The sequence below is a fragment of the Puntigrus tetrazona genome, chromosome 4 (assembly GCF_018831695.1).
Source record: "Puntigrus tetrazona isolate hp1 chromosome 4, ASM1883169v1, whole genome shotgun sequence".
Lineage (NCBI taxonomy): Eukaryota > Metazoa > Chordata > Actinopteri > Cypriniformes > Cyprinidae > Puntigrus > Puntigrus tetrazona.
The window spans coordinates 4,277,050-4,288,511 of NC_056702.1; the positions used below are offsets into that span (position 1 = coordinate 4,277,050).

An 11,462-nucleotide genomic window follows, 5' to 3' on the forward strand; every position below is an offset into this window, starting at 1 on the left:
AATATTATACAGCAAGATTGTTCAAATGCACTAACGCAGATACTGACATAGTGTCTAAAGCAGGGATCCTTAAATCTGGTCCATAACATCCACTTTCCTGCAGAGTTTAGCTCCAACCCTAATCAAACTCACCTGAGCATGCAAATAAATGTCTTCAGGTTAATTAGAAAATCACAGGTAGATGAATTAAAACAGGGTTGGAGCTTAACTCTGCAGCGCATTGGTGACATCTTAGGAAAAATGATCTAAAGTTTAGGTTCTTTAAAGATGGGGTCAGTTTGGTATTAACTTATAGGAAAGAGACCCACTGGGAAAAGGAGGATTATGGGTGAGACAAGGTGACTGTCAGCTATAATCTTTCTCTTAACTTGCTGAAATAAAAAGTCTGTCCGCAAAACTGAATGGTGACCAGGAGCTGTAAAGTTCCAAGAATAACAGAAGTATTTTACACACATTACAGCTGTTTTTGCTTGGAACATAGCGACATGCACGTTTGTTATTCATGATGTTCCTAAAAAGAATCATTTGTGCCACATTTCAAAATACACACAAATATAATTGTATGTATTTGAAAGGTTTGAGAGTTTAGAAGAAAACAATTTCAGTTAAATTCCATTCTGTTCATCACAAAAAAAATATTTTTCAGTTTGGATGACACGCAAGTCATTTGGACTACTTTTATAGCGCTATTTTATAGGGCGAATCTTTCAGAACCTAATAATTTGAGTGTAATTGATTTTTGGGGGTCACGATTTGATAAAAAAAAAATATTTTTTTAAAATATTTAATCACAATTTTTCATGCACACTGGACATGCACCAGTATTTTCATCCAGTCTATATTATAGGTAGTCTTTACTTAAGAAATCGGTATTAAGTTTTAACTTCCTAATAAGATATTTTACACTTCGCAAAAAAGTGTATAGAAAGGAAATGACATGTATACGGGACCCATAATGGTAGCCTAATGAATGTTAATACATTTTATGTACTTTTTAATGTAATGATTCATATGCAAACTGATTTTTCCTCCGCCCTAGTATTTTTCATTTTTGTAGTTTAACAGATCCTGATCACCATTTACTTTAAAGAACAGCATGGAGATTCTGCTAAACATCTCCTTTTTATATACGGAAGAAAAAAAGTGAAACAGGTTAATGTTAAGCAAGCGATGAAAGTATTGTAATTTCTGAATGATCTGTTCCTTTAACCAAAGAAAATGCTCACAAATAGTTAATGGAAACTGTGTAAGAAGAAGAAGAACAAGTTAGTCTCAAAATGAAAACTCTCCTGGTTTTATTGGAGGTCATTCACGCATGATCCTCACACGTAAATGGAGGGCAAAACTCAAAAAATGAGCAGTATCAATATCCCTTTTCCCTCTCTCTTCTCTCAAATGTCTCACTGATTGACTGCTGTGCAGTTTGAGAGCAGAGGATTACAGAACGTAAGGCAAGTGCTGCAGAAAAAGGATCGATCACAGTTTTCCCCTAGTCAGCCATTCAGACATTGATTACACCATCAAACTACTGTATATGGGCATTTGCACATATTAATGACACTACAGTCTTTCATTGAGTATATAGAGTCAAAGTGTTACCATGTAAGCATGCACCGAAAATAACCATCCAGCTGCATGCAGTCACATGCTTTTCACCTCTTTCCACATCCCATCGAGCATATGAAGTAATATAGGTTCCTCAAAATCCTGTCACAAAGCATCAACACTGCTGCACCAGACTGACACATGCAAACACACACACACACACACACACACACTCACACATTCAATGCAAGTGAGATTTACCGTGCTGCTTCTCTGCGGTGTGTACATGCTGCTGACATGATTTCCTTCCTCTTCTCTCGCTCTGTTTTTCTCTGGCAAGTTCCCAAGTGGATCTAGCGCTGTTGGTGCCACATTAACTCTGGTATCATATACACAGCTGCAGTGCAGGAATTAGCTCCACCGCTTCACACACACACACTCTGTCCTCTTTCTCTCTCCATCTCTCTGTAGCCAAGGTCAGAGGAAGGAGCTACCAGGCACATGCTGACTCCTCCTCTACACACACACTTTCAACAAACACAAACATTGTCTTTCAGGACACACACATGCATCTCTATGTCACATACACCCTGTAGATGGTTTCCATTTTGCAGGCAGATCGTGTTAATGGTGCAAATTCATTATTCAGTATTGCGGAGGATCTGCTGGTGCTTGCTGTCGGAGTGTTATAGAAAGCGGCCCTAAATCTAATCTGATTTGCCCCGGGACGGAGGCTTCTTAAAGAGATTACACAGCACAGATGAGGGAGGGTAAGATAAGAGAGGTGGAGGAAACACAGATCTGGAGAACATTACCTTAAGGTGTCACACTTTTGACTGTCTTTAGCCCTTCTGAACACAAAAAAAGCCTATGTCTCCCTCAAGTGGCTACTTTTTGGATTAAAGAGAAATTCATAATTGTTTTAGTCATTCATTCATTCAGAAACTCTTTCGTCTGTTTCAGGGATAATTGAAGGATATCCCTCAAGAAACAACAGGGAACGGTCTCACACTGGACTCCAAGGAAAGAGGACCTTTCAGTTTAAAGCAAAGTAAATTACGCACGAATATAGACGTTTATGAAACGAACCTTGACGAGAATTACATTTTAATTCATAAGATGAATGCTAGCAGCTTAGTTAACTGACAAATATACACTGCATAAATGTAATTTTATAGCTTGTTTAATAACAGAATGCAGAAAGGCTTTTTACGTAAAACATCATCGATAACGATTAACTGAATACTTTCAATTCAATACTTATTACGATGTTATTGCAAGTGTTTAGGTTTTTACATGTGCATTGTTATTTGCTTATAGCTTCTTTTAGCATATAAAATGCTAGCTTTTTTTGTTTAATCTAAAAATGTATAATAAAAGTTTTTTTTAACTAAATATAAATTATGCTATTGTCAAAATAAAATATTATGACCTAAACGATTTCTGCTAGCACAGGCCTACTCCAAAATGTTATCAAAACAAAATTTAAGCAGATACCCTGCACTTACGTGTAATATTTACTGATGTTTAATCTTGTCAGAGCATAATTTTTTCAAATAAAATGCTCAGGGTTCCGCTCTCTTCTTAATTCTGTCCCAGTCCAACTTCCTGTTAAAATATGTCAACACAGGAAATAAAGATTTAACAGGTTTTGTATAATAATTCAAGACGGACACAACACAACATTAAAAATAATAGAAAATCCTTCCAGCTTTAATATGAGATGTTTTGTTACAAAAGTGCAATTGCTCTTCATTTCTCCATTGTATTTCAGGCGTCTTGCTGAAATAGAGGAACAAAACGAAATTTCAAGTTGTTAAACTCTCAGCTGGACCTCGGTTCAAATCTGTTTTGAGAAAAGTGAGAAGAAATGTGAAGATGCTTACTAGTAACGCACGTCCTCTGGTCTCAATGGGCAAAAACAACACTCCCACCGCACAAATCACACACGCCAAGGCAAACGGCGACAGGGCCAGAATCACAGACTTAGACATTAACACCTATGACACACGCAAACAGTGTTATCTCTGTGCAAATCAAATGTGTTAAGCACACACCTGAACAGATCTTTATGTGCACACACATGTGCAAAGTAAAACACATAGAGCACCTGTGCAATAAATGGTGCGATCATTCCTCCGACTGACTGAAGGATGTGCAAAAGCCCATTCCAATTGAGCGCACGGCCGTGGGATAAACCTGTCCGCAAACACCAACCGTAATCATTTTAATTATGTGGTGAACTCTTCCATTAAGAGTACGTGAAGTGTTCATATTGTACGCGGGTCTCACCTCTGCTGTGTAAATGTAGACGACATTAAAATTCATAGAAACCACGGAGCGGAGAAGGAAGAGCAGTATAGTGAAACCCATCCTGCAGAGGGAGAGAAACGTTTTTCAGTTTTCTGCTTCAGCTGCGCTTCTGCCAAAGCGATCACAGGAGAAATGTTTGAACACCCCTATTGTGAGTAAATGGCTATGTGCATCCTAGCAAGCTACCATACTACTTTATTATACTTCCAGTATAGTTTATGTACACTGTTTATAGCATGCATACAATATGTAAAACTATTTTTCTTTTTTAAAGACACAATAATGTCACATAGATGCACAAAACTATAATAGAGTTGTACATAACTACGATAATAATAGCAGTATATAACCCAGTTAATAACCCAGATGAAAAGCAATTTAAATAATTTTACAGAAAACAGTGAACAATATACTTACATTGTTGTGCAAATATTAACAATCATGAAGAAAAAGGCTGACAACACCTGAAGTATGGCCAAACTGGGCTTCCGTCCAAATATATTTTAACAGGCCAATATTAAGGGGTATAACTGCAGAGGAAACAGATGGAAGAACATACATCAACTTTTAACATTTGTCTAAGCTGAATGTGTGAAACCAGGCTGAGTGAAAGGTCAAAGGTCACTCACGTGCCACCTCGCCCAAACAGCTGATGAGGAGAGTCTGGTAATCAGCCATGTTGAACGGGATACAGTAACACAGCGCCTCCTCCTGGTTGTGTTTGATCTGGTGCTCTGGATCAGCGTCCGTCATACATAGAAGATTCTTCTCCAGCAACTCAGAGCCGCTCAGAACCGAGCCATAATAGGAGAAGGAGGCCACAAACCTCATGGATGAACAATACAGTATGTCACGTGATCTAGCACAGTAACCAAGCATATGTATTTGCTGATTTCTCACACACACACACACACACACACACACACACACACACACACACAACACTAAACAAACCAAAAGGAAGTGTGTTTACCAGGAGTACCACAGCAAAAGTGATGTTCTTCTAAAAGCTGGGCTGATCAGAGTGATGGCATTTCCTCTTTCTAACTGAATACAAACAGTCCTGTTAGTTGCACTTAAGTGTGTTTACACTAATGTAAATGTAAATTTATTCATGAGATGAGAGAGATGTAGTACCTTTTTCACTCCTATTTACTTCATAACCATTGAAATATACATCCCTACTTTCTCAAACTATTTACCTATTTTGAAACAAGGCCTCTTTATCGTACATTACGAAAAAAGTATGTATGTATTGTGCCTGTCTATTTATTTTTTTTAATAATGTATTAAAAACCATAATGGTTATTGGTTGATTTTTTTTATTTATCTGTACCTATGGTGTATTTAACTGTGCATGCTCATTTTCACTATTTTATTTAAATGATCATTCTCGTCTTGAAAATGTGATGCTTTTTTATGTTAATTATCATTAAAAATAAATAATTACTGGCTTATAGTTTTGTCCTAAATTGTAACTATCAGAGAATCCTTACAATATAATCCATATATTACTAAAGATTATATTAAGCAATACAAAATTGATTTATATTTAATTTACTTTTGCTTATTGCTTAACTGAAACTGTAAGAGTAACAGATAAAGAAACAGAAACTTCTCCTTACTCACCACTTCAGGTTCCCGTAGTTCTCCTTCAGGTAAGGAGGCGCCATTCATCCTCGCATCCAGTTAAGTGTTGACATGGCTCCTTGTACATTGCCTGCTGAGACCTGGAACCGTGCAGACTCGGAATAAACTAAAAAGGAAAAGAAAGAGCTTAAAGGCAAGTGAGTCAAAGACAAACATCTGCTTCCGTTTCTAAAACCATTTAGACGAAACTCACCATGAAGAGTCCAATGAGAATGATGCTGGGGATTATAGAAAAACGGATCATCCAGCGCCAACCCATTGTGTAGGCACCACTGTCATACCGAGAATAATAATAAGCATAGAACCCAGCATCCAGAAGACCTGTCACCAATCACAGGTAAGGTCAGAATTAAAGGTTTCCCAATTGAAGGTCAAACGTAACTTCACATTTTGCACTCACCGCTGCAAGAGGCAGCAGAAAGCTCTGTATTTGGCTGGGATGAATTCAGTCTTCAAAACAAACCTTTAGAGAGGAAATAGCAGAGAATTAGAGGAATAATTCATTGCATTGGAATGATTTACTAATGAATCATTCAAAGCTATTTTGAACCAGTTTGTGAACCAATTTATGAAAGAAAAGATAAAATAAAGTTGCAATGCCATTGTAGTCCATTATTCTTTACAGAACCATCTCTTTCTTACCTTTTTATAATGTGAAGAACCTTTTTTCACCACCTTTTATGAAGTTCTTTATTGATCCGCTTTAGACAGATCAATGGCATTGTGAAGCACCTTTATTTTTAACAGTGAACTTGCTCACATATAAATGTTTCTATGCCTTACAAGTCTAATAACAAAAAGCCAAAACTGATAGGTGTACTTGTATAAATATATGTGACTTATATCACACAATATCACCCTTGAGATGTTGCTGCAACACCACAGCCCACCATACAGCGCAGGAAGATGAACCATCCATAATGATGGAGAGAATGAAGTGAGCAGAGAAAATACGATGCCCATATAAAGCCTCCAAACACCACCTGTGCACAAAACAAATGTATTTAATCTAATTTATCATAATTATCCACAAATGAAACATCGCCTGACCTTCCAACGCCCATATTTGTCGGGCAACATAACCACAGAGGACGCCACAGACCATGAAACTGAGGAACACCATCTGAAATCATGCACAAACACAAACAAAGTAAGGCCGTAATTTATTATTCATGCATTCTTTAGAAAAAAGTGCAATGCATTTACGCACTATGCACTAGATTTCATTTCATATAAATCTAGGACACAAGGAAGCTTTTTAACATGAAATACACCTTACATCACCTTTAAAAAAGGTCAACCAAACTAGTCAGACGGTCACATGCGCGCACCTCGCACCACAACATTCCATTCCTGTCAAACTTCAGAGCGAAAACAAAATAAAGGGCTCTGATTGGACGATCTCCTCACTGTGGAGACAAGGGCCACCTGCCAATCCTCTAGACGCCATTCGCAGCGGATCTCAGGAGAAACCACAGCCAACAACATGATCTCCATTGCCTCCACTATCTACACACACAGCACATCAACAATAAAATGAGTGAACAGAACAAAAAACGCAGCGGTTAATTAAGTACAGAGATGCGCTTTTCTTACATTGGCACTACCCATGATGACAAAAAGCAATATGTGGAAGCGTCCGAAGCCAATGCTCTCCACAGCCTCCACCCACGGTGTAGCATTTTGGTTCTGTTTGGGCTATAGAGGTCAAAAATCACTTGAGGCGATTGGACGCTACTTGACTGCTCACGAGTAGAGTAGTATAAAACGCAAGCGCTTTGGCTTAGCTGTTTTGTTTGTAACGTTCTTCACCTTTGGCCTCAGCAGCTTCGGCATGTGTGCTATTACTGCTACTTGTGTTGATCTCTCCTCCAGCTCCACTTCTGAAGCTGGATGGCATTGACCAGCTGGTCTTCATGGAAGACGCAGCGCTTTAATGCCATCCTGTTTAAAAAGTCTACTTTATTTCCTGAATAGTAGGCACTGAAAAGTGAAGATGTAAACAGTAAAAAAGGTAAACCTAAAAGTAATAAATCGATATTTACATAAAAGTATGATGGGTGTTGTGTTAAACACTGTATCATGAAACAGCCCTGTTTTTCTGGTTATTATTTATTACACCATATTTACGGACACGTTAAGATTATACAATGTTTTGGATATTCGACATTGTTATACTATGGTTTTGGACACAGTACTATGCTATTCATCTATTTTTGGACATGTTTATTGACGATACTACAATAACACTATGTTTTTGTAAATGAACAATGGTTACACCTCATATTTTTACCAGAAATAAAAATATGGTTTTAGCTGTTAAACATAGTGCCATTATAATATGACGTAATTATATAATATATATATATATATATATATATATATATATATATATATATATATATATATATATATATTAACTATGTGTATTTTTAGACATACAAGAACAATGGTTGCGCCTTAATTTCTTAGGCAAGTATTTCACTATATTATTTGATGACATTACTAAGCAAACACTCCTGGTATATGGATAATATAATCATTCAGTAGTATTATATACTTGATACCTTCACTGTAGTGAAGTGCTGTATTAATTATTGATGTTGGTAATGATATTTCCGAGGAACTGAAGCACACCACAAAACACTGAATTAATTTATTATCACACTATTATTATTTATCATTCTGAGTATGTGACTTACTATAACATCGATGATGAAGTGAGGTAATCAAACACACGATGCTCCGTCACGTCGACCTCTTTTCCCATCGCGTCCCATCCAGGTGGATACTTTTAGTTATGCTGTACTTCCCCACGCAAGAATTCCTGTATGTTGTGCCAAAAGCTTTCAGCGATTTATGCAACCAGTCCGCAGAGAGCTGATAAAATAACTCATGCGTTTTTAAACTATAAACCAATCGGTATCTATCACGAATGTCCTAAATCCAACTTCAGTCTCTGTATAGATGTTAATACTCCTTTGGAAAGATGCATCATCAACCTCTCTCCGCAGTAACACCGCATATACCTGCTGACAGGTAAACAACGTCACACACTTCATCGTAGAAGGGTCTGAGCTAGCATTTAAAGGGCCATGTCTCTTTTTTGGTGATAACACACACCCAATATCGTGTTTCTTTGCTGTGGTTAAAAGGAACTGTGGGCTATTTAGTAAAGTGGACAAACAGGTTTTGAAAGTTAGTTTAGGTTTTCTCCTTCCTCTACTGATCTATATATTGTAAACAGTGCTTGACACTGTTTGTAATGTACATATGATTTCACGCTGACATTACAATGAAGCCTAATTCCGAGGACCTGTTACACAGGAGACAAAAGTAACTTTACAGGTTTCAAGTGAACAAGGAGGAGAAACATGACTGGCAACATTTAATTGATTAGCAAAGTAGCGATGTCCGATTCGTGAATGAATCATTCTTTTGAATCAAATCTTAAATAGAATACGTTGAACCTGTGTAGATACCAGCTTTTGATATTGAAAGTTCAAAAGGAACTCCCTTTATATATATATATATATATATATATATATATATATATATATATATATATATATATATATATATATATATATATATATATATATATATAATTTTATACACTGTTTAAATGCTAAAATAACCATATTTTGTTTTTATTATTATATTTAGGTAATATAGGCTATGCAAATGCCCATTAGAGAGCATACTCTTCCATGAATAGCCTAGGTATGTAAATATTAAAATATGCAACCATGTGACTACAAGAAATTTTATTAAACCACATCTGAATATTGTATCTGTTGACTGGGAGACATAGATAGATATCTAACCAGCACTGATACAAAAAGAGACACCATTGACGGCACATTGTTTATTATTTAATTTATACAACAATATAGAGATATTAAACATCAAATACAGGGATGCAGTTTGCAGAGACCAGAGAGAGAAAGAATGAAAAAAGACAGAATGAGAGAAATTTTCTTATCCTCAACGATAGGATCACAAAAGATGGTGCAATCAAAAGATGACAGTGTTGTTAGATTTCAGGTAGTTGACATAAAATGGAAAATGAACTTTCTGTAAGATTTCGTTTACATTCCTATTAAGATCCTCTATGGCACCGACACTTAGGGACAAAGGAAGGGTATACAATAACGCGCGCACACACACACACACACACACACACACAAACACAAACACGTTGCATTCAGTTAATCTCAAGAACTTGTACATTGTAATTGCTATAAATGTGTTTGAGTTCAGGCTCAGTGCTGTAAGGTTTTGATGGTATTAGACAGCTACATTAATGCACTTGACACACACACACACACACACACACACACACACACACACACACACACGACACACACACACACATACATGTTGAGTAGCACCACAAGTTAATCAAATGACTGTAAATCTAACTTATTCTCAATCTTGTCTTTTATGAATGCACAATTCATGAGAGTGGCAAAATTGAACATAAAAAAGAAAAAGAAAATGTAAAAAAATTCCCAGTTGGTCTTTTTGCACAGTAGGAAGGGAGTCTACTGATGATGTTGCCTCTTACTGGTCAATCACGTGGACTACATACTGATTATTTAAATATGGAGAAATGTCTGTTTTACATATTAATACTCTTTTTATATGATATATTTTAGTCATAAATATTGTTACTCAAATACTTTCAAAATATTATTCAGGTTTATAAATGACAAAATACTGAAAATTTCTTTTTTTATTGATGATGATGATCAGGATAAGTTTCTCTGTGCTTTGACCATTGGTTTTTAGTCTCATGAACCATTAAATAGTAGTCTTTCAATGTAGTTTCAAATTCTATCAAGCTTGGTTGTATTTTCAATCATTTTAGACTATTAGCATGCCCATCAAGACATTAACACACAAAAAACAAGGAAAAAAATAAGCATAATCCAATCCACTTCACATGCGTCCTGATTTAAGGCCTGGCAGTGAGCTCTGAAGATCGACAGAAAAACAGAGAAAGATCGAAGGAAGGAAAATTAAAGATAAGAGAAAATGAGAAACATCATGAGAGAAAGAAAAACAACAAACGAAAAGAAAGCGGGTTTCCACAAGTGACTGAAGTGTGATTATATGATATGGATATTTAAAACTATTTTATTTGTAATTTGAAAAATCTATTTTAAATAGAAATATTTAGTAGGACTGCTGTTGATGGTTTATTATGAGCATTTTTCAAGCTTGAAAGACAACATTTTTTTTACGTTATTTCCAGTTGTGGGGGAAACCCGGTATGAAAAAAGGAGAAATGCGAAAACAAATCTAACCTAAAAATAAAAGACAAAAATCCTAGAGCATTAAAACAGAATATTGATCAAGGCTCTTCAATCTCAACACATTTCCTTACAGGAGTCGTTACAATACTGCTCTGTGCAAATCCCATGACCAAATACCTTGAAAAATAAGATTAAGAAATGCCTACCTACCAAAATTACAAATAAATGAACTATATGCCTCAACAGTGATTTGGCTCTTTTTTTAAAAGTCCCATAACAAATACTTGCACCACATCTTTGTCATTAATACTTTCTTATAAACAATAAAAATAAATACAATTTAATATGCTCCAACTTGTATAATCTAACATATAATCCAGATTGTGCTCAATGAGTTGATATGGTCGATATACAATATATATATTTGTATATGAACTCACTCTATATCTTTCTTTATATATTTATATAGTTACTGTATAGTGCGTCTCTTTTCCTAATAAACTTCTTTAACTGATTGACTTCCATCATAATCATGATATGAATGGCAAAAATGAGAAAATGCCAAAATGATAGATAATCTGTAACAGAAACTACCTCAACCATACTTTAAAAAGAACCGATTGGTTGAAATAGCGTTCAAAACCACTTGCAAAGAGCTTAAACGAATAAGCTTACGGGCATCATGAATGCTTG

At 35.9% G+C, this 11,462-nt stretch overlaps 1 pseudogene; it reads right to left on the reverse strand.

Annotated features, from left to right (window-relative positions):
- Positions 1-3,230: 3,230 nt before the first annotated feature.
- Positions 3,231-5,594, reverse strand: LOC122343241 (annotated as a pseudogene).
- Positions 5,595-11,462: the final 5,868 nt, after the last annotated feature.